Source organism: Anser brachyrhynchus (genome assembly GCF_964034855.1).
Source record: "Anser brachyrhynchus genome assembly, chromosome: 5".
In the NCBI taxonomy this organism is placed as follows: domain Eukaryota; kingdom Metazoa; phylum Chordata; class Aves; order Anseriformes; family Anatidae; genus Anser; species Anser brachyrhynchus.
The window spans coordinates 21,585,425-21,605,728 of record NC_137699.1 but is presented as its reverse complement, the minus strand read 5'-3'; the positions used below and the strand labels follow the sequence as shown (position 1 = coordinate 21,605,728).

Here is a 20,304-nt window from a genome sequence, read left to right as displayed (position 1 = left end):
AATGAGTTTGTGGTCTCAATACAATTTCTACTACATGTGTACACAGATAACAGAAAAATCACAGTGAAAGTTGGCCTCCTTGTTGGCATTCTCACTGAAGAAACTAAAATCTAAACAGATGCATGAAGTGACTAAATGGCTCTCACATTTGTGAGTATGAAAAGCATTTGACTGATATAAGGAAGGAGAGAAATCCTATTGACAGCATGTTTAAGAAAATGTACAGCTGACAGTTATTGATTGAAAATCCTCTCTCCTCTAATAAGGATGGATTCCCTTTCAAGTGACTGCTGCTGTGGACATCTGAAGGTCTTGAATTAGGCCTGTAGTGATTTCATTGTAGTTAACATATTATGCCGCCAACGAAGCAAAGAATCGTGGGTTGAAATAACAAAGCATTTAGGATTGCCAAGAGATGAATTTCAGTTTCTTAAAGTTTAGGTGGGGATTGTGCTGCAGCACAAACAATGTGGGTGGAAAAATGTTGTGGGTGGTGGGAGGGATTTCATGGCAGCTCTTTCCACATGACTGAATTAGTTATTGCCTTATCTTCTAAACCAGTTATGTGTTCTTGCCTCAGCTGATGGATGTAGGAAGAAGATAGATTTTTTTCTTGGCCTTTTTGCTAAGAACAAATGTATCCTCAGCTTACTATCTGATACATCTTCCGTGACAGCCCTTGCAGTGACATAAATTTGATGAGCTCTGTAAGTCATTTCCATCTTAAACTACAGTGCAATTAGAGCTTAACTGAGCTAAAGATTTGACACTGAGCAAATTTTCTTCCTGTCTCTGTGATTTTATAGAATTTGCTAAGTTCCTGGTTGCATTAATTTCTTCTTCTTTTCTTCCAGTATTCCTAGCAAATGAATAGGCAGTGTTATAAATGCTTTCATATTTTTAGACAATTGATAAGTTTTGTCACAGTTTATGATGGGGTTGGGACTTTTTTTTTTTTTTAAGAAGAACTACAAACTTGATTTCACTTCAGAAAATCTTTATGAGAATAAGAAAGATGTAGCCATTCTGTCCCTGTTACACTTAGTTAAACAGGTTAATTTGGGATAAATCATCTGTGAAGATGCCACAGGAAAAATATCTGCAAATGAGGTTCCTGGCTGCATTGCTTTTAGGACTGTGTACAATTTATCTGGGTATGACACTAAGTGATAGCTGCTAAGGAGGAGATATGGAGTGCATAAAGCTATGCTCACTGCTGCAAAGAGTGGACAAGGTGGTTATGGGGGTGTGTACATAACCATAATGGCTGTCAGATCTGAGGTATTTTAGCTTGGCAGCAAAGTGCCTTCCTTTTGTGTACTGCTCCAGTAACTTATCTTCATTTTACTAAAGCCCATTTAGTCATAATTTTCTCTGCACCACCCTGATGCCCATTAACTATTACAAGTAGCTTTGCAAAGTAGATTATCCCCTGTATAGTGAAAACCTCCTTGTCAGAAGCTGGGAACTATTTGCAGGGTTCCCTCCAGCTCATTCGTCTGGGGGAGGGAACAAGCTGTTCTTACTGAGGAACTCAAGTATTTAGCACCAAAACCAGGCAGCTTTAGATGACTATGCAAGATCTCTGCGAAAGGACTTAAGCAAGTATACTGCTTCCTTTCGTTCATTCCTGCATGCCCTATGTTCTGGCAGTGTGAAAGCCTAAAAGCTGTCAGCTGGAACAAGCATCCATTTGGTACTGCATGGGGTTGCTTATCAAGGGGAGAATTTGCAAGATAGACAAGGCGAATCAATACTGATCCTGCGAGGCTATACTTCTGAGTAGACCCAGCAAGCTCTAGAGATGGTACCTTCATGGACAGGGGACATTGGGCCTACTCTGAAATGCCTCTCTCTTAGCTCTTATACAAAATTTCTTGAGGATCAGAGAAAAAGTAGAATGACAGAAATTCCCCCCATTAAACTGCCTGTGTGAGGTCTACTTGCTTTTATTTCCTCTCTCCTTTGTGGTGTAGCAAATAGTTTAGTGTGAGCACGGGCAGGCATTTTATTAATGTATGCCTTATTAGTCATCTTCCATTAAGAAAAAAACAAGGCCTGAGAATTTGTTCCTGTCCTAAAGAGAAGACAATTTAGGTAGATGAGAAAGGCACAGATGAAACAGATTTGATACACTGCCACTGCTGTTTCCCAGGTAGGAGCGAAGGCATAGAGACATGACTCACCTGAGGCCATATGAAGAACCTGTGAACCATCAGGTTGACAAATCCATTTCCTGAATTTCAGCAGCAGAGTCACTTTTTTTTTTTTTTCCCAGCTCAGGTCAGGAATAAGATTCATCTTTTTCATACATGAAATATAAGCACTTAAAATGCGTTTTTCTGTGACAAGAATGCTGTTAATTGCCCTGGCTTTTCTCAGATGTAGGGCAATATCTCTGTAGAAGCATAGTCCCATTGCTATGAACAGAAGCTATTCTTAAACTCCTCTAAATTACCTTGGAGACACTGGCCGCTTTAAACTGAAAAACCAAAATCCAGTAAAAGATACTTTTAAAAGTTTGCTCGTGGTACCCCAAACGTACTAATGTGTTTCAGTTGAATTATTTTTTTAGCTTAGATTTGGCTTGCCTGACTGTAGAAGTGGGAGAAAGGCACAGCAATTCCACTTCCCAGGTCAGCTTGCTGACACTGCGTAGACAGGGTGGAGATGAAATTGGGATGCCTCTGAAAGCCTGATGGGCTTGCACAAAAAAGGCCAGCTTCTTGCAAACCTATTTACCCAATCTACAGGGCCAGAACAGGAGGCAGGGATGATGCTGGTGAGGCTGCTCTCACTATGGTGGACACTGAAGCTGTCAAACAGCACAGCCCAGCTTCTCGTAGCTGTTCCGTGTGCATGTGGGCAACACATTCAGTCAGATGATGTACTTTCTTCCTGACAAGCAAAAGTGATCTAAAAATCCCATTTTTTACACTTCACAAAAATTTTAATCGCTTTAAGCTGATTTTTAAACGCCTTTGTAATTTGATTTTCTGGCTCCAACAGACTTGGGAATCCTTTTTCAACAAAAACATGGACATTTTCACAAGTTGAAGAGGATATTTGTCATTGAGACAAGGTCATGTTAGGCCTCCTCAGCACGTGACTGTGTTTACTGCCATTCCTGTGCTGTATACTTGGCATCACAGCTTTAACAATTCTGTCTGTTTTAACTGGCTTTTGCCCTGACTTCTAGTTATCTTTTACTTTTTTTTTTTTTTTTTCTGAAATAACTACAGCAATCGGTTCCACTAAAAGATATTTCATAAGTTGTTTTTTTTTAAGCCTCTTAAAAGGCCAGCTACTCATACAATGTAGTAGGGCTGGAGGCCTTTCTGCAGGGTGTGAGGATTACTCCTGCTGCTGATCCTCAAAGGGGAAATTGCTGTTTATTGATTGAAGGTGCAGATGAACCTGGGAGGATCAGTACAAAAGCAGAGAGGGATTCCTATGTAAATGCAAAACGTCTCCTTTGTCTGCTGTAAAAAAAGGGGGGGGAGGGGGGCAGATTGACACTGAGAGAGATAAGATGGGGAGAGCCATCAAAAACATGGTCTTGGGCAAGAGTTGCTTCCCTTCTTAATCTGCTACAGTCAGTTATAGCCAGTTTAGGCAAATGTAGGAGAGGAACACAAATGTAAGCTCTAGTTCAGAGAAGTGACTTAAAACCTGTGTGTAAGGAGGGAGCCTGTGGTGAGTGAGCCAGGGAGCAGGGCTTCGGGCTCAGCCCCAGGCCTCTCCCCTCTGTGGTGCAGGAGGACATCTCCGCCTTCTGGACATGGAGGTGCTCACAAATTGCTCCAGGCTGCACAGAACCTTGATCCCAAGCCTCATGTTTGATCCTGAATCCATGTGCTGCTCCCCGAGAGCTGATGACCAGCACCTTAACTCTTCTCTGACAGACCCAGAGGCGCTGGCCTGCTGCATGGTCAGAGCACGGCTCTCTGCAGCCTGGGGCCGAGGGCCTTCCCCACACATGCCCCGTGCTCTCATGACCCATGCTGAAACAGTTTTTAAAAGCCGCTTTATATTGAGCTTCTTTTTCTGAAGCTTTAGTATCTGATAACTCATCCAACGTGAGGTTATTGCCCTCCAGGCTGGTTTTGTTTATATTAAAATATGATCCTCTTTCTTATCCAAATTGCTTTCATATCCATTTCCGTTCAGATAACTGAGGAATTACTGGACAGCATATGTGCAAAGCCTTCATTTGCATAACAATGTTTGAGTAGGTCATGATGACTAAGCAGTTTAATCTCCTGTTTGTGATCTTCCTTAAACCTTTGTTATATCATATGGATAAATTGCACTGTTCCAATTAGCACAGAATTAATTGTTTCGGGATTTATTTTGCTTGGGTGGTAGGACTTTTATTGTGGTAATTCTGTGACAAGACAGAGGTTGGTTAGAACCATTATTGGTCAACTGTGTGGTCTTTCTGCCACCTTGTGGAGAAGGATCACTAAACTGTTGAGATGAAACTGAAAAGAAGACAGTTATTAAAATTCATGTCTTTCATAAATGCATCTAGGAACTGCCTGTAGCAGAGTGAAAATTGTTGCTCTCTCCAAAAGCTTTTTTTTTTTTTTTAAAAAAAGTGCTGACATCAGCCCACATCACTAACATGTAAACCACTTGCACCTGTACTAAACTATTACCACATGTAATGCCTAGATTTTTTTTTTTTTCCACACCCTATCCCTACCTTCATTACACCAATCCCCCTGCCCTCCCTGCCTCCATGACTCACCCATTTTGAGCAATATGTTTTGATGCGATTGTCCTCTCTTGGACCTGTAACTTCACAGTTAGGCTGAGTGAGTTGGGGTTGTTCAACCCGAAGAGAAGACTGTGGGGAGACCTTCCAGTACCTAAAGGGGGCCTACAGGAAAACTGGTGAGGGACTGTTTGTCAGGGGGTGTAGTGATAGCACGGGGGTGAATGGCTTTAAACTAAAAGAGGGCAGATCTAGATTAGATACAAGAAAGAAATTCTTTACTCAGAGGGTGGTGAGGCACTGGAACAGGCTGCCTAAAGAAGCTGTGGATGATCCCTCCCTGACAGTGTTCGAGGCCAGGCTGGATGGGGCTTTGAGCAACATGGTCTGGTGGGAGGCGTTCCTGTGCAGGGCAGGGGGGTTGGAATTAGATGGTCTTTAAGGTCCCTTCCAACCCAAACCTGTCTATGATTCTATAGCTTATTTTAAAAAGGTTACCTTGCCTGATCTCTAATTCAATCATAGTACATGCAGTTAAGGGATGCACCAGCCTCTCTATTCATTGAACATGATGAATGTTGGTGAGTACTGAACAGTATTTGTTCCTGTCCTCTGTTCCTGGCTGAGCCCCTAGCATCCAGCCTGTATGTAGACACTGAAATTATACATTTGCCAAACAGGGAAATTTCTGCCAAGGGTGACCAGGTTATCCAAACATGAATTTCATCTAAAAGCATGATTTGGTTCACTCCGACATGTCAGAAATTGTTAAGTGACTATGTTTAAGCTCCCTATTGCTCATATGCAAAACTTTAAAGTTCTTTGCCATATACTGTACATAGCTCTGTGTATTACAGATCTTCACCAAGCCAGTAGATGAAATCCTAGTTAAAGAATGCTGGCATTTGAGAGTCAGGTGAGGAGTGTCTCCTGCATTTTCCTTCTTCCCTTACTTCTCTGCTCTGTACAGAAGAGAATCCAGCTTTTCCTCTTCCACGTGTTGGAGCTTCAAGGAAGTGGAAAAGGTCCATTTTGTCCACTCCCACTTCAGTTTTGTATTTTTGCTGATTATGCAAACACTTTGAACAAGGAATGGAAAGAAAAAGCCCCTCTGATTTAGAGTGTTTTATGAAGGTGGATTATTCAAACAGAAAGTTTTCCTGAAAACTGTGAATATTTGTTGTGTGTGCTACCATTAGAATGACACATGCTAAACAAATTTGGGTTCATTTTGTGCGAGGTATACATTAAGACATGTCAAATAGTCATATGCTGTTCTAAACAAAATAAAGGGTAGGGAAATGGGGATACGTAAGGCAAAAAGTGTCATTAATCTGTTATATACCTAACGAGATAGGGAATGACTGACTGATGCTGCAGATTCATAGATTTGTGAATAATTTAACCCATTTAAAAGCATGGTAAAAGAGGCTATTGATATGAGTAAGATTCCCCATATGCATGAGAATATATATGACTTTCTGAAGTATAAGATCATGCAGACAGTGTGTGTTAAAGTCCTCAAATAAAGTCAGATGTCTTTTATTTCAGTCAAATTCTACAAAACATTTATATTCTTCAATATGAGTGCATCTATGGATTACAATGTGGAACTTTTCTTTTTAATTGAATTTATATGATTACATATCTATATTATCAATTATTAGAATTTCTGAATTATTTCAAGCTTAAACACACAACTTACAATTTTAAATGACAGCATTATACTCTTTAGAGAAGAAAACAGGAAAGGTTTCTTTGCTAGCTTGGCTTTCTTTCCCATTGTAGCTCTTCAGAGAAAGAACTTGTGCATTAGTTTATCTTTCTTTTATTTGTTGTCTTTTTTGCCTGATAAGAACAAAAGATACAGCATAAATATTGATGGTAAGAGTATCTGTATCTCGTTTTCGATTAGCCGTGTAATTCCAATCCCCATAAAGATGCCTTTCCCAATTCCACTGTGCAATGCCCTGACTTCTCACAGCTCTGGGCGACAGAAATCTACTGGGATTTTCTCCAAGAACTGTAGCAAGTGACCAACACTTTGTGGAATGTTTATGGGGAAAGCATTTTCAGTTTGGCAGTTTTTCTTTCAGTTCACTTGGCTTTCTTCTTACGTTTCACTGCCAGATGTAGCAAAGAACACAGTCTCAAGCTTTTGCCTGTGTTTTAACATGTAGTTAAATACAAGTTGTGAACATAATCATATTGGAGAATAAAAATAAAATCGGTTAGCATGCTGTGTCTTATGATATTTTCAACTCAATATAGGCCAAAGCAGTAAAGCAGAAGAAAACACGAATTAGATGCCTATGTCACTCAGTTTTCGTCTTTAGAGAACAGAGGAGGCAGATTTTCTGTGTTGCAAGTTTCTGTTTTAAATCTTTCAGTCATGTTAGCTATCTTGGCAGTCAGTCAGGAGAAATGTATGCAATTTTTCCTTTCTGCTGAGAATGAATATCACAACATGAAATTGCTTTAATTGCTGTGACTGTTAATTATCATCCTTATCTATTCCACTGCTCTGTTGAGGATTAGTTCTGTGGTAAGTACCTGGATGCTATTTCATTCTGTTAGCTGAGCCCTGGCAAGTTAATTGCAAAGAGCTTTGAAGGGGGCTGTACGAGGGAAGCAGACACAAAAGGTCTTATAACTGAGAAGGCGGCAATTCCCACTCCCTGGAGGGTCTGGCTGTATGCTACGGCTCTCTAGCCTGTAACAACTTTTATCAGCTCTGAAATCTCTCCTTCCCTTGAGGTATACATACAAAAGCTGAGGCTCAGGGTAGTTCTGCATAGATGGTGTTATCAAGACAGATATCTGTGCTTAAGAAAGAAAAAATCTGTTTTTCACTCCTTGAAACTACACTCAAAATTCAGCTGCTTCAGGCTGAGATAATTTTACAAAGAAGGAAGACTGCTACAGAGGTATACTGTGTACCTCCACAGGCCTTCAGTGCCTATGTCACTAAGGGAAAAACTGTGTTTTGTCTGTGTAAATAAGCAGAATATCATTGGGAACTAGACATCTGATGGATCAACATTGTTGAGCCTTAATTCCATACTGTGCGGGACGGGGCCTAATACTTAAGAAATACTTTGCAAATTCACAGCAGGAAAGTTATTCTCTGTTTTGTCCGTTTACTCCTCCTTCCTGTTATGTTGTTATAAGGGAAAAAAAAAATTTACACTGGAATGTGTCCAGATCCTTCAGAGAGCGAAGCGCATCTAAAACCCTGAGCAGAATATTTTGATTAGAGGAGTTAAATAAAGTGCTGCAATGCAGTATCACAAAGGTTGCATTTGCTGGCTCTCCATCATGTTAGTGTAGGCAGCTAGGTGGGCTACAGCCTGTGTTTCATATACATTAAAAATATTTCCCTGTTGAATGAGCAATGCAAGTAGTAGGGAAATGATTTCTCCACACATTTTCGCATATACAATTCAAAATACTTTATTTAAAAACCTGCTGAACTATCCCTGCTCAGACTAGAAATGCTGGATGCTAAAAAGGTTTTACATTATTATCTCTTTATTTAAGGAATTTGCCTTAGAGCATGTGGCCTTTTAACATGAAAAATAAATTATATGTTACATTTAAACACCTACGAAAAAAAAATCCATTCTCTCAAAATTCACACTTCAGCCAATTAAGGAAATTTATTGCTCTCATATGACATATGATATGCAAACTCTGAGAATTTTAATATATACCATATGTAGAGCAATCCTGTGGTAAAGTATAAAATGTTTTAGTCTTTTGTATTACCTTCACTTCTTTTCTTCAGAGGGCTAGACATCCTTCCCTGAAAGAAAACAGTGAAGTTGGGGTTTTATTGTTTTCCCTGTGTAGTTTTTATGAAGAGCTGTGATTGGGCCTGGAGGGCAGTGGCTGAACCAAATGAAGTAGTAGCTACTGAATAAAACCTTTTGATAAGTGTGTAAATATAAAACCTGTTTCATAGAACAACTCAGAAGAGCTATTCTGAAAAGCGAGACAAAGTGGTGGTTGAAGCCCAGTGTCAGAATTTGGAAGAATTTCTTCTAGGTCCTAACTGCTATTTTGCAAAATAAAAGTTCGAGAATAAAGAATTATCCATGACATTTAGAATTGTAAATGGCCAGGTTAATCTTCAATGTAGGACTTGGGAGCTTAGTATTTTGTTGCACACCAATTTCATCCAAATGATTATCATGCTCTGCTGTAGAGTGGTAGTCTATAGGTGAGTCATTCTATCTGAATAGGCTGAAATCCAGACTGAAGTGATCCGATAGTCTCATTCAATATGGCAAGAAGGGGAAAAATTAGCCTTTCAATGAATGTGAGATGGTTTCATTGCAACTATTTCAGTGTAATGCCCTTAGTAAGCTTTAGCGTGTTTCACATCCTGTGGTGACTTCACCTCCTTCACGCTTCTATGCAAAAGCTTAAACAGAGCGAAACTCTGTGTTGAGATGTGCAATCTGTTGCCAACCAGTTCCATCTTGTCCACTGTTAATAGCATTCAGGCTGTTGCAAATGAAGCTAAGAAATGTCTTTTGCAGACAGTAGGATTTTCCCTATGTTCCCCTGCAAAATCTGTGTAGAGGGAATGTCCATATGTTTCCCTGTCTTTGAGCCAAACGGTGTTGTGGGATGATGTTCATACTCTCATTATCTCAGAGGTTCCATACAATGATATCATTCATGGAATGACAGAATGTCTTTTGAAAGCTCTGGAAACAGGCTGACACCTCCCATTGAAGCTGTCAGAACGTAGCTGCTCTCTCTCAGAAGCAGGAAATACTCGGAGGGCTGGAGGCAGCATGATTCAGGCTGATGCGTCTGGTGTCCCGGGCTTGGGGAGCAGTGTCTGGGGAGACTTGCTTGTCAGATTGGTTTCAACTCTAAAAAAGAAATGAAGAGAAGAGGAAAAAATATTTGAAATTATAGTGAATTTAGACACAAACTTGTTCTGCTTTTACACAGACAGCTTTACAAGAACGGCAGAGGGGAAATTTTAGTTGTTCCTCCCTCTATTAGCTACCGAGTTGCTTTTCTCTATTCCATTATGGCGCTGGTAATTCATACGCTCTTGCCTGTTGTAAGTTCCCACTGCTATTTCTTAGTTTCCCTGAAGTCAGAGAGAGACCGTGACATTGCCATTAGTATATGCAGCATATATAGTGCATATATTTTTATAGTATCTTCTCATTTTCCTACTTTCCACTCCCATCCAAACAAAAACAAAACCATCAACAACAAACACCACCAAAACCCCCAAATAAACCTTCAGCATCTTCACGAGGAGGGTAGAGTAGCGCAGGAGCAGGTTAACACAGAGAGGCTGTGGAAGCTCCATCCTCGGAGGTTTTCATGACATGGCTAGACAAAGCTGCGGCTGCCCTGATCTTGGGTTGGCAACAGCCCAACATTATTCAAGCCACAGGTTGAAACAAAGACTTCCAGAGGTTCCTTCCAACTAAAATTTCTGTGATTCACCTCTCCTCTGCAGCCGTGAGCTATAAAACCTCAAGGGGCCATGACCCAGTATAACAGAAAGATTCAGTTCTCATCTTTCACAGTGGAGCTGCATCTTCTGCCAGTGTAACACGCATGCTTGTTCTTGCCTTGCACTAAGATTTGTCAACACACCTAATATTATGGAATCTTTGACATTTTGGTCACTTCAGAAAAGAAGGCAAAGGGGGGAAAAAGAGAGAGGAACACTAGTGTCAATACTTTCAGAGAAAGAGTTGCCAATGAAAAGACGGATGGAGTGGAAACTCACACTGTATAAGACAGAACATTTTGGAGGTTCAAAACTTACATGGTCCTATGCATACCTGTTGCTTTTGTGAAAATTTGGATGGTGACTAAGTACAATTTACTGTGCATATTGCCAAAAGGAGATGATGCATTGAAATAGGCACATATTTTCATTTTCCTGGCAAGATCTGGTTAAACCTGTCACATCAGTCATCCCACTGGAAGAAAGCATACATCTTTAATTAGCCTGGAAATAACATCGGTGATGTGCCCAAAGGCATTTCTGGGATCTCTCTCTTAAAATTCTGGCATAAAATTTATTGGAGGATTCTTGGGATAATTCTCTGTTCTCTTTCTGAGTTTCCAAAAGGCCCTGTGGATAATGTTCAGCTATTTCTACATCTTAGAAAAATACATCTGGAATATACACTTTTGAAAGCTAGAAACTTTAGTATTTTCACAAATTGCCCTAGGATATGGAATCTATGAATTCCCATCTCTTTTCAGTTTACAAAAAATGTCTCTCATGCACTATGCAATAAATACTTAGCCCTCTATCTATGTTTCAGAGAAACTGTAAAGTTTTATAGGGAAGTCTAGCTTACAAGAGGGTTGTTTATTAAATTATGCTGCATTATTGAGCCTGGGTAGCTCTTTGCATTATTATTGAAAATATTTTAAAGCTTACTGCTAAAAACAAACAAATAACTGTTTTCAAGTAGGAAAACACATATAATCTTTGTCCCTTCACCATCTTCTCTGTGGCTGCATACACCTTCAGGATGCAGAAGCTATGGGAGATTAAAAGGCAAAATTTTGGCAGTCTCATGTTATGTTAGAGATTCTACTAGAGATTTGAAATAGTGCCCTCTGAAATGCAGACTCTAAAAAAAATATCATTAAATATCTGAGGAGTCAAATACTCCTGCATTCTTATGAAAGCCAGTAAGCAGTTAGCATTTAGGAGAAGGTGGATGACAGTCAGTCATTTTTATTCCCACTTTTATTCCCAGTTGCACTAGTATGATCGACATTTTAAAAATATCCTGTCTCATGTGTAGGGATTTTGTAACTTTTACCTATTTGTTCCGCAATAACTTCTCAATGTTTCAGTTTGAGACACATCTGGTGACTTCCCTGCAAAGAGTTTTGGTGTCTCTTCCATAGTGACCAAAGAACTGAAAAATGTATTTAGCTTTTAATTATGGTCTTAGCTTCTCAATACGTCTTGCATACCCAGGTCATGTACTAGCTTCACAGGCGCTTGACGAGCTTTCTGTTCCTGCTATGTTGAAGAAAAGAGTTACAGTTCGTTTTGGTTTTGAGCTTGTGCAAACTTTTCTCCTCATTTTTTTTTTCTTGGTCTTGACTTATCATGGTTTCACATTTGAACTGCCATGGTGTACAGTCTTTTCTACATTCCTCATTTGGATGTAGCTTTTGATTTTTCAATGATGCCTTCCTGCTACTAAAAATTTCTTTATCCTGCTCTTTAGTGGCTTTTTGCCCTTCGATAGCCTTTTTTGAAAGATGATGTGTTTTTTCTGTGCCTATAAAGAGGTGTCTGTCTCCAACTTGCTTACAAAGATTTAACTCTTAGATGTCTCATTTAGCTTCTTTTTAAGAAGCTGTCTATGTAGTAACTTTCTGAAGTTGATCTATCTATGACACTTTTTTTATTTTTTATTTTTTTTTCTTCTCCCATTCCTCCTGCAAGGACATTGTGTTTTTGTACATTATATCATCACAGTTGCTGTTACAGAAAACCTTTTGATCATGACTTTTTGAAACAGGTCCTATGTGCTACTCACAGTGTAGTCAAGTGACACTTTCTTCTGAGAGGCTCGCTAGCCAGGTTCTCCATGAAGCATCATTAATTGTGCCTAAAAATCTCTGTTGCACTATTATATCAATTTTTACATGAGGATATATTGAAGTGTCTTTCAACTTGCCTTTCTGAGATTCTCTGATCTCTTCTGGTGTCACCATTTTGAGAAATAAAATGACCATTTACAGTGCTTTGTACCTGCAAGAGGCCTCCTAGAACCCAACTGTAATATAAACTCATTTTTCTGCATTTTTTTTTCTCATTTAGCCCTGAGATTTTATCTCGGAAGAATTCTGTTACTCATTGATGTAGTCAGCTTATGACTGACTCAGTTCTAGGCTTTCTGTAGCTTTGTGTGCTGTTCTCTCACCATTACTGCTGAGTTTGCAGGCTTCACGGTGTTCCACTGACTGTGTGTGCCACCAAGTTCCTCCTATGTTATCCTGATTATCCTTATCTATGATAAGACTTCATGGCATTCTGCCATGGTGTCTGAGAGATAATTTCTGTATCCTTATCTATACTGGACATGTTGTCCAAGCATACAGGCTTCTGGGCTTCTCCACAGTCTTTTGTAAAAAAAAAAAAAAAAAAAAAGATGTTCTTGATTTTTAGGTAGCAATACCCCTATGTTTCAAATACAAGAACTCCATTATGTATATTAAATCACATAAAATGGGGGAGAGGATATCAGTATCTAGCATTAAATAGATGACTAACTGTTTTTGAGAGACATGACTAATAAACGAACCATCGTCACAAACAAGTGTTACTCTTGCTTGCTTGTTCAGTGGTTATACTGTCACAGATTTCTTGTCATGGCTGAAAACCTGGGTTTGAAGATGCCATACAAACAAAAAAAAAGTGCTCTTCTAAGAAATTCAGCTACTACACTCAATACATGCCAATTCAAACTTGAAAAATCCCAGTAATAATCTGCTCCTCTTGTCACATACTAGTTCAGCCTAGATTATAATAACATTGCACTCAAAATCAATAAAATAATTGTGATCTATACTGCAGAACAATCTTGGACTACAGAGCATGATATAATTATCAAAAAGCAATAAACACCTCCCCACAAATGACACCTAAGTGTCTTCCAGGCAGAGCCATTAAAACCTATTGATGATACACAACTTCCCAGAATTAAATGCATTTCATCCTGGTACAAAATGCCCTCATGAAAACAGTGGAGGTTAATTTAAATAGCCATATTTTTCCAGAATAAACTCACAATCATTAAAGGAGACAATCAATAAAAGAGATGAACACTCATTTCTCAGCAGGAGAAAAATGCCTTAAGGTGATTCCTCCATCTCTGTCCTCTCAGGGAGCCCTAAAAATATCTGCTGTAGATAAATCTTGTGAGTAGAGTTTAAAACTTTACTCAAAACATGAACTCAAAAGTTACATAGTTTTATGTTTTATTTTCATTCCATGCCATCAGCTATTCCCTCTTGTCCCGTATATGATAATTTATCCATCTTTCTCTTTCCTATGGGAGAGAACCACTGTATTACTTCTTTTCTCTCCGGCACCCTTTTTCACTTCAAACTACCAGCTCCATTTTCTCTCAGATATTGAACTCTGATTTTTGAAAGCATTTATTCTCAGCTTGTACATATCTTTAAAACTCTTTGCTTATGTTTATGAAGAAGGACTAATGTTTAATTTTCCAGCTCTGTGAGCTGGTCTAATGAAAAAATGTCCACCCTTAGCTCTATTACTGATCAGTATGATGGGCTGCTGGTATCCTGATGCCTCTGCATTATGAGCTGCAGAATACCTAGAATAAATAAAAGAGACATATAAGAAGATTTTTTTTTGAAATTGCAAAGAAAGTTTTTTTTTTTCCAGATGCTTATGAGGAGCTTTGCTAAAAAATGAGTGTTATTAAGAAATCTGTCATGGAATTTGTTAATGGTAGTACGGTTTTGCACCTTAGGATTATATGGAAATGGAAAAGCAAAGGTGGTGGTGTGGTGGCGATGGCTTAGGAAAGGAACTGAAATTGAAGCAAACAACTTGGACTTGTGAGAAAGCAGAGGCATACAAAAAGGCATACAGGCAATGTGACAGTCATCAAAAGGATGGTTTTGTCCAGGCCAAGATGGCATTTATCAAGATGCCAAAACCTGGGAATAACTGAGTCACAAAATAATGTCTGAGTGGATTAAATCTGTATCTGTGCCTGTGGACAGGTAAGTAAGGCTTTGTCTTAAAGTCATAATGCAAAAAGACTCAACAGGGATTAAAGCCTGCAGATATTTTGCTGACTGTCAGAAGGATAAAGGCATTTGTTGTTTTTTGTTAAAGTGAACTCAGTCCTTTGGAGAAATAAAGCTATATTGCTTGTACGATGCCTTGCTGCTGACACCAGTGGCATGCCCACAGCATGCTGGGGAGCCAGTCGCTCATTGTGCATGTCCTCAGCTCCCGGTGGAATATCCATGCAAGGGACCATGCTGCAGCACAGCCTTGTCTTGCTGTCTCCCCCTCTTTTTTTTTTTTTAGATCACTTTCATCATGAAGAGGCAGATGTGCAGACATTGTGGCTGGGCTGTCATGTTCTCATTTAATGTTTTCACAGCCCTTTTTTTTTTTATTTTTTTTTTTATTTTTCAAGTATTCCTGTATTGTAGAAATTGACATGTATAACTGATTGTGGTTCTTTGGTTCTTTTCTATTCTTTTATATCTAGGTATAATAAAATAAATATTGTTTTTAACCAGCATAATAATTTGTACGGAGAATAATAAATAATTAAACCAAACAATAAACCATTTTTTTGATAGAAATTTCCAGGAAGCATGTAAAATCCAGATTTTGTTTTAATCAAACACTGATAATTATCTTTTTTTTTTTTTGTCTGGGAAATACATTCACAAGTGATAGCTTTAAGTAGAAGCACAAACTCTGCACAGCTGCATAATTCTCAATGCAGTGAGATTCCCAACTATGTATTAACTAACCTTGCATTAGAAAAGTGATAAATTGTTCTCTTTGTCTGCTGGCAGCCAGTAATTCTATACATTTATTGCTTAATATTTGTCCTATGAAAATGTATTCTGATTTATTGTGTATTTATGCTCCAAAGATTACCAAAGAAAAATCACTTATACTGTAAGTCAGTCATCTGCCTGTATCACAGCATTAGAACTGAGCCTTACTTCATGGCCAGACAGTACCTGGGTCTGCTCTTCAGCCTTGGCTTGTGCATCCTATGCATGTACCTGAGTTAAACTGTCATTTTGCTACCTCTATTGTACATAATATAGGCCTTTTATTTTAAGTTAAATCAGAGATGAATCTACCCCACATAGGATTTAACACACAAAATTACATGTACTGTTTAGAAAAAAAAACATTCTCGAGGTCACTGTTAGTCAAATGACTGCCTGAGTTGGCTAAGGTAGGTAACACTAGAGTAAATATTTAACTGAACCTATTGTATGAGTGCTTTCTAATACAGTCTGTAATTACAATGCTCATCTGTTATTCCCCCCCTGCCCCCCCCCTCTCCCCCAACCCCAAATGCCTGTCTTATTCAGTGCCCAGGAAGGATTCCTGTCAAAGGAGTGAAAGCAATAAAGGGCAGAAGATTTCTGCCTCCCTTTGCTCCTCTACGTTTGAAATCATTCAGCCAATGAGGACAAGGTTTTTAAAAAGCTCATAATTTAGTCCATCAGAATGGTTCTTGCTTGTGCCTCTGCCACAAAGCTTCTGTATGATGTTGGCCAATTTATTTAAACTAAACTTTGTCACATCAATAGTTGTTCCCTTGTTTTCCCTGGGCCTGACTTGACACCCTGGGAATGGCTTGCTGAATGCTCACAGCTGAAACTGAAATCAACAGCAGCTGTGCTTTGAATTGAAAACATGGTATAGAAAGCCATGTGTTCTCAAAAAGTCAAATCTCAGATCAGACACAAAATCCATCAGACTTTTATTTTTAATCTTTTTGTGCTTATGTTTATCTTCCTTAAAATGGGATTAAAACCTCTCTCATTCGAGGGATTTTGTGAGCATGAAGTAGCTTGGTTTTGTGAAGCTTCCAGGTACTCTGGTGACAAGTATCATAGAAAAGTTCACAAGGAAATATAACCATTCTGTATTTTGAATTCATATAATGTGTAAGGCCTATGGCTATTGAATGAGAATAAAAGAGGATGGAGGAACAGTGTGCTAGGTAAACTTGACCTATTTTATACAGGGAATGAGATGGCATCCTCTAGTTTGCCAAAAATATGGTGTGAGTTGAACAGATACATCTGTTGGTATACGATTGTGGGGGATGGACAAGTATTTCACAAAACCCACAAGAATGATAAACGTAATCCAAGCGGAATATGCAAAAAAAAAAGGATCCAGAGGACAGAGAAGTATATGCTCTGATGATGCTGATCAATTGGAGGTATAAGCAACATGGATGATGGGGCAGAACAAGCACATCTGTCGATCAGTACATACAGGTGTTATAGAACTGCAAGGAAGGCAGTGTCAGGCAGGCTCCTCTCTCCAAGCCCTGGTTCCAGCATCTAGCACTCTGTGTCACTGAGGTATGAACCCTTCCCCACCAAGCCCACAAAAAATATGCCAGAGAAATATGCAGTTCGGAGAGAGAGGTGACACCATCTGTTAGCTTGCTTCTCCTAAAAGTAGGAGTGGCACAGACTCAACTGTTTACACTCAGTCAATTTATTTTACTAATTTAGCAGAAAATAAATCTAGCTGAAATTTGAACATTTTCTGCTGAGCTAGTGAGTTAAATGGGCTGATGAAATTATCTGACAAGTTTCATTAGAGTGAGGGAAGAGGTACAACTGTACTGCTGGAAAGTTAAGAAGGGACTCGAAAGGAAGGATTAAGATTTATCTTTTTTTGGTGGAAAATGAACAAATGCTCAGCTGCATTTGAAGAATTTTATATGGAAAACTGGGGAATCCAGTCCTGGAACAATAAGATCCCTTTTCCATTTGCCATCCAAGCATGGCTGCCCATTTCTTCCCAGTGGCAGGCAGAGGCCAGACACCTAGAAGGCCTGTGAAGGGACAACATCAGCCTTGCAGTACTGAGGGCAGTGGGAAGCTCAGCCACGTCAAGTGAAGATGCAGTCACTGTGGTCAGCAACATCTGGAATGTTCTACCAACACATGTGAATTATGGTTTTGAAAGATTTTGATGACAGAGTATATAGAGGTTGAGTGTTAAAGGTTATTTGTTAGGGGAGGATGCAAGCAAAGGAGGGGGTGGTGAGATGGGCTGTGCCATCGGGAGAGAGATGATTTTGTTTTAAGACTGGGAGGGGAAGAAGTAATACTGCAGAGTCAGCTCAGGTCTTTATTAGATCAGATGCTGTGCCATGTGAATGCAGCTGTACAGTCTTCAGGGAGATCCAGATTCTGAGGCTATGCAGTCTCTCTAATGCACCACAGAGCTAATAAGGCTGATGCAGAGCCAGCTGCTCCCAGAGCTGTGACCAGCGAAGGCACACGGCAGGGACCCCGCAGAGTCTCACAGCCCAGCCTCGATGGCCATGCCTGCACCAGAGGACCCTGCCTTCTGGTGAGAATGGAGCTGTGGGGCAAAGCAGCTGGTGCTGGGGACCCGACATTTACCACAGCAGCGTTGCAGAAGACTCTGCTGGAGGCTCGACTACATCTGGTTGTTGTGGGGACCCCCAGAGAGGCTGCAGGATTGAGTGTGGCTGTCAGCACTCCCAGGCCCTGCATCTGAGCCAGCACTTACATTTTCGGATCTCAGCCCTGTCACCTTAGGGCAGTGTTTTACTTTCCTGGCCCTACAGGGATGAAAACTAACTTGTACCTACTGTTCTCATGGCAGCTTCCTCAGTTTGTCTGGTTTGGATATATGTATTTGCTGGTTGGCAGTACGAAAGGGCTGCTACATCTGCTTTGTGGCTGAGGTTTGATCAAGCTGTTTCACACAGTTCTGTAAGCACACCTAATTCCTTAACCCCTTAAAGAAAACACATACAAATCAGAGAGCCACGCAGTCTCTGTGCCTTGTCATGGCTTTGGCCTTTTCTTCTTAAACTCCTAACATCTTCACGGCTTTGAAGGGACTTCTGCTCAGGTAAAATACAGCCAGAGCATTGCCTGTAGATCACCAAACCCATTCAGTGCACATAGCTGAAGCCACCCTCCAGCAGTGAATTTACTTCACTTGTACTACAGAGCCAAACATTAGATTTTGGTGCCTTGATAAAGCTGCCATATTGGTAAAAAGAAAAAAACAACAACACACATTTGCCCTGGCCTGCCCTGAGCACCTGTTTGTCCAGGGCCAGTGCCCCAACGCTGGGGTTAAAGCTGAGGGGAAGCAGGGAGGGCCCACAGGTGGGATCAGTTGGCCCCTGATGGGCCCAGCTCTGGGCCATTTCAGCAGCTGGTGGAGAGGGTATGTGTGGGACAGTAGGTCAGTAATTTTTTCTTATTTATTTTTTAAAATTTTGAAACTGGGGTTTTGGTAACTTGATAATTTTGCCTTTTTTTGCTTGTTTCTGTCCTTTCTTCTCTAGTTGGATTGGGTGTAGGGCCTGTTTTGGGGGTTTTGAGGCAGAAATTAACTTTTTTCTCTCATGGTTGACCTCCTTTTCTTTTTTGGCTTTGGAGTTTTTCTCTGCCATGTGTCTCACACCCTCCTTAGTGCTTCTCTGACAGTAGAGTTATAGTCAGAGATTGGTTTGGGTTGAAAGGGACCTTAAGGATCGACTAATTCCAGCAGTAGCTGTGCTGTACTTCCTGGTGCTTGTCTCTGTGTCAGGGTTTATGGTAGCAGCTAAATCAGCCCGTTGAAGTTTTTCTTCAACAGAAGCGGGGTGGGAAGGGTAAAGCAGAAGAGAGTTTTTCTAATGCTCCACAGAGACATAGTCGAGGCTGATTGTTTGTTAGTAGCTGCTATGGCAGAGAAACTCCTTGCAGCTCCTGGAAGGTGGTGAGAGGAGGAGACAGAGGAGGTGGTGAGGAGAGTTAAGCTGGGTTAGGGAGGTGCTTGTTCTCACAGTTGTGGCTCTAATCCTGATGAGCAGGGAGATCTCTTTGTTCCCACGTAATGCTATTTCTTACTCTGTCAGTCAGAGCTTTAAATGACCAATGGTGTATATTTTGGGGGTACCAGAAGGCTGTATGGGAATTGTTTAGGAATTCTCCATCTGAAGTCTTTCTCTCCTTTTCCAGTAATTATCTGTTTCCTCTTTCTGTTGTAATCGCCAATTTCACTAATCATGAGAGTCAAGAAAACACCTCGTTTTCATGTTCGTTTATACTATTAGTAAAGTAGAAAGGTAGCTAAAGCATGATGTGTCTGCCATCCTATCCTACAGACAGATAAGACAGCATACCAGATCTCTTTAAAGCTGAAAGAAAATACTTGTGATTTTACTGCCAAACCTGGCTGTCCATATCATTGCATATGCTTTACTCCATGCACTTGATGTGCTATGGAAATAATCAACTTCAAAATAAACTTATTTGTGGTTGGCTCTGTCTTTAGGGTATGTTTTAAAGCTGCCCTGTTCATTGGACGGGTTAGAGTGAAGCGGAGTATGGTTTGTAAGCTTATGTTATGGTCAATTGCACTGCTTATTAAATGTCTGCTGTGCTTTATTGTGTAGGTGCTAGGGAAAATATGCAGATTTTCAATCACTAGTGGATTTATGTTTTATTTTTTGCATGTATGCTCAAGAATACTGCCAGAGTTCACATAAGTAGTAAACAAGTGACAGACTCAGATCAAATGTGCAGTTTTCATCTAGATACCTTGTTTTCAGAGCAGTGCTGTCCCAAATTTGTTGGAGGATTAAGTCTATGGCATGTGCAAGTCAGGGTGATAACATTATAGTTACTTAACAGTTATTATCTCTTAAGACTAAAGCATTTTTACAGACGATAACCACAGCCATCTCTTGTATGTAGAGAGGCAGTTACATAAATAGTAATTGAAACTCTGATGGGTGAAGGGTGTCTGTTAGTTATCGATAGTT

General features: G+C 39.9%; 1 protein-coding gene across 6 annotated transcripts in view; it reads left to right on the top strand.

The window, feature by feature from the left end:
• The first annotated feature begins 584 nt into the window (after positions 1-584).
• Positions 585-20,304, top strand: part of AKAP6 (A-kinase anchoring protein 6) — a 294,771-nt gene continuing 275,051 nt past the window's right edge. For 5 of the 6 annotated variants that reach the window (XM_080592641.1, XM_080592637.1, XM_080592639.1 and 2 more), the window contains exon 1: positions 18,582-18,737. The gene's annotated coding sequence lies outside the window, so the exon portion shown is untranslated. Of the gene's footprint in view, positions 708-18,581; positions 18,738-20,304 lie in introns of those variants that run through there. The other variant, XM_080592636.1, reaches the window with a different exon arrangement.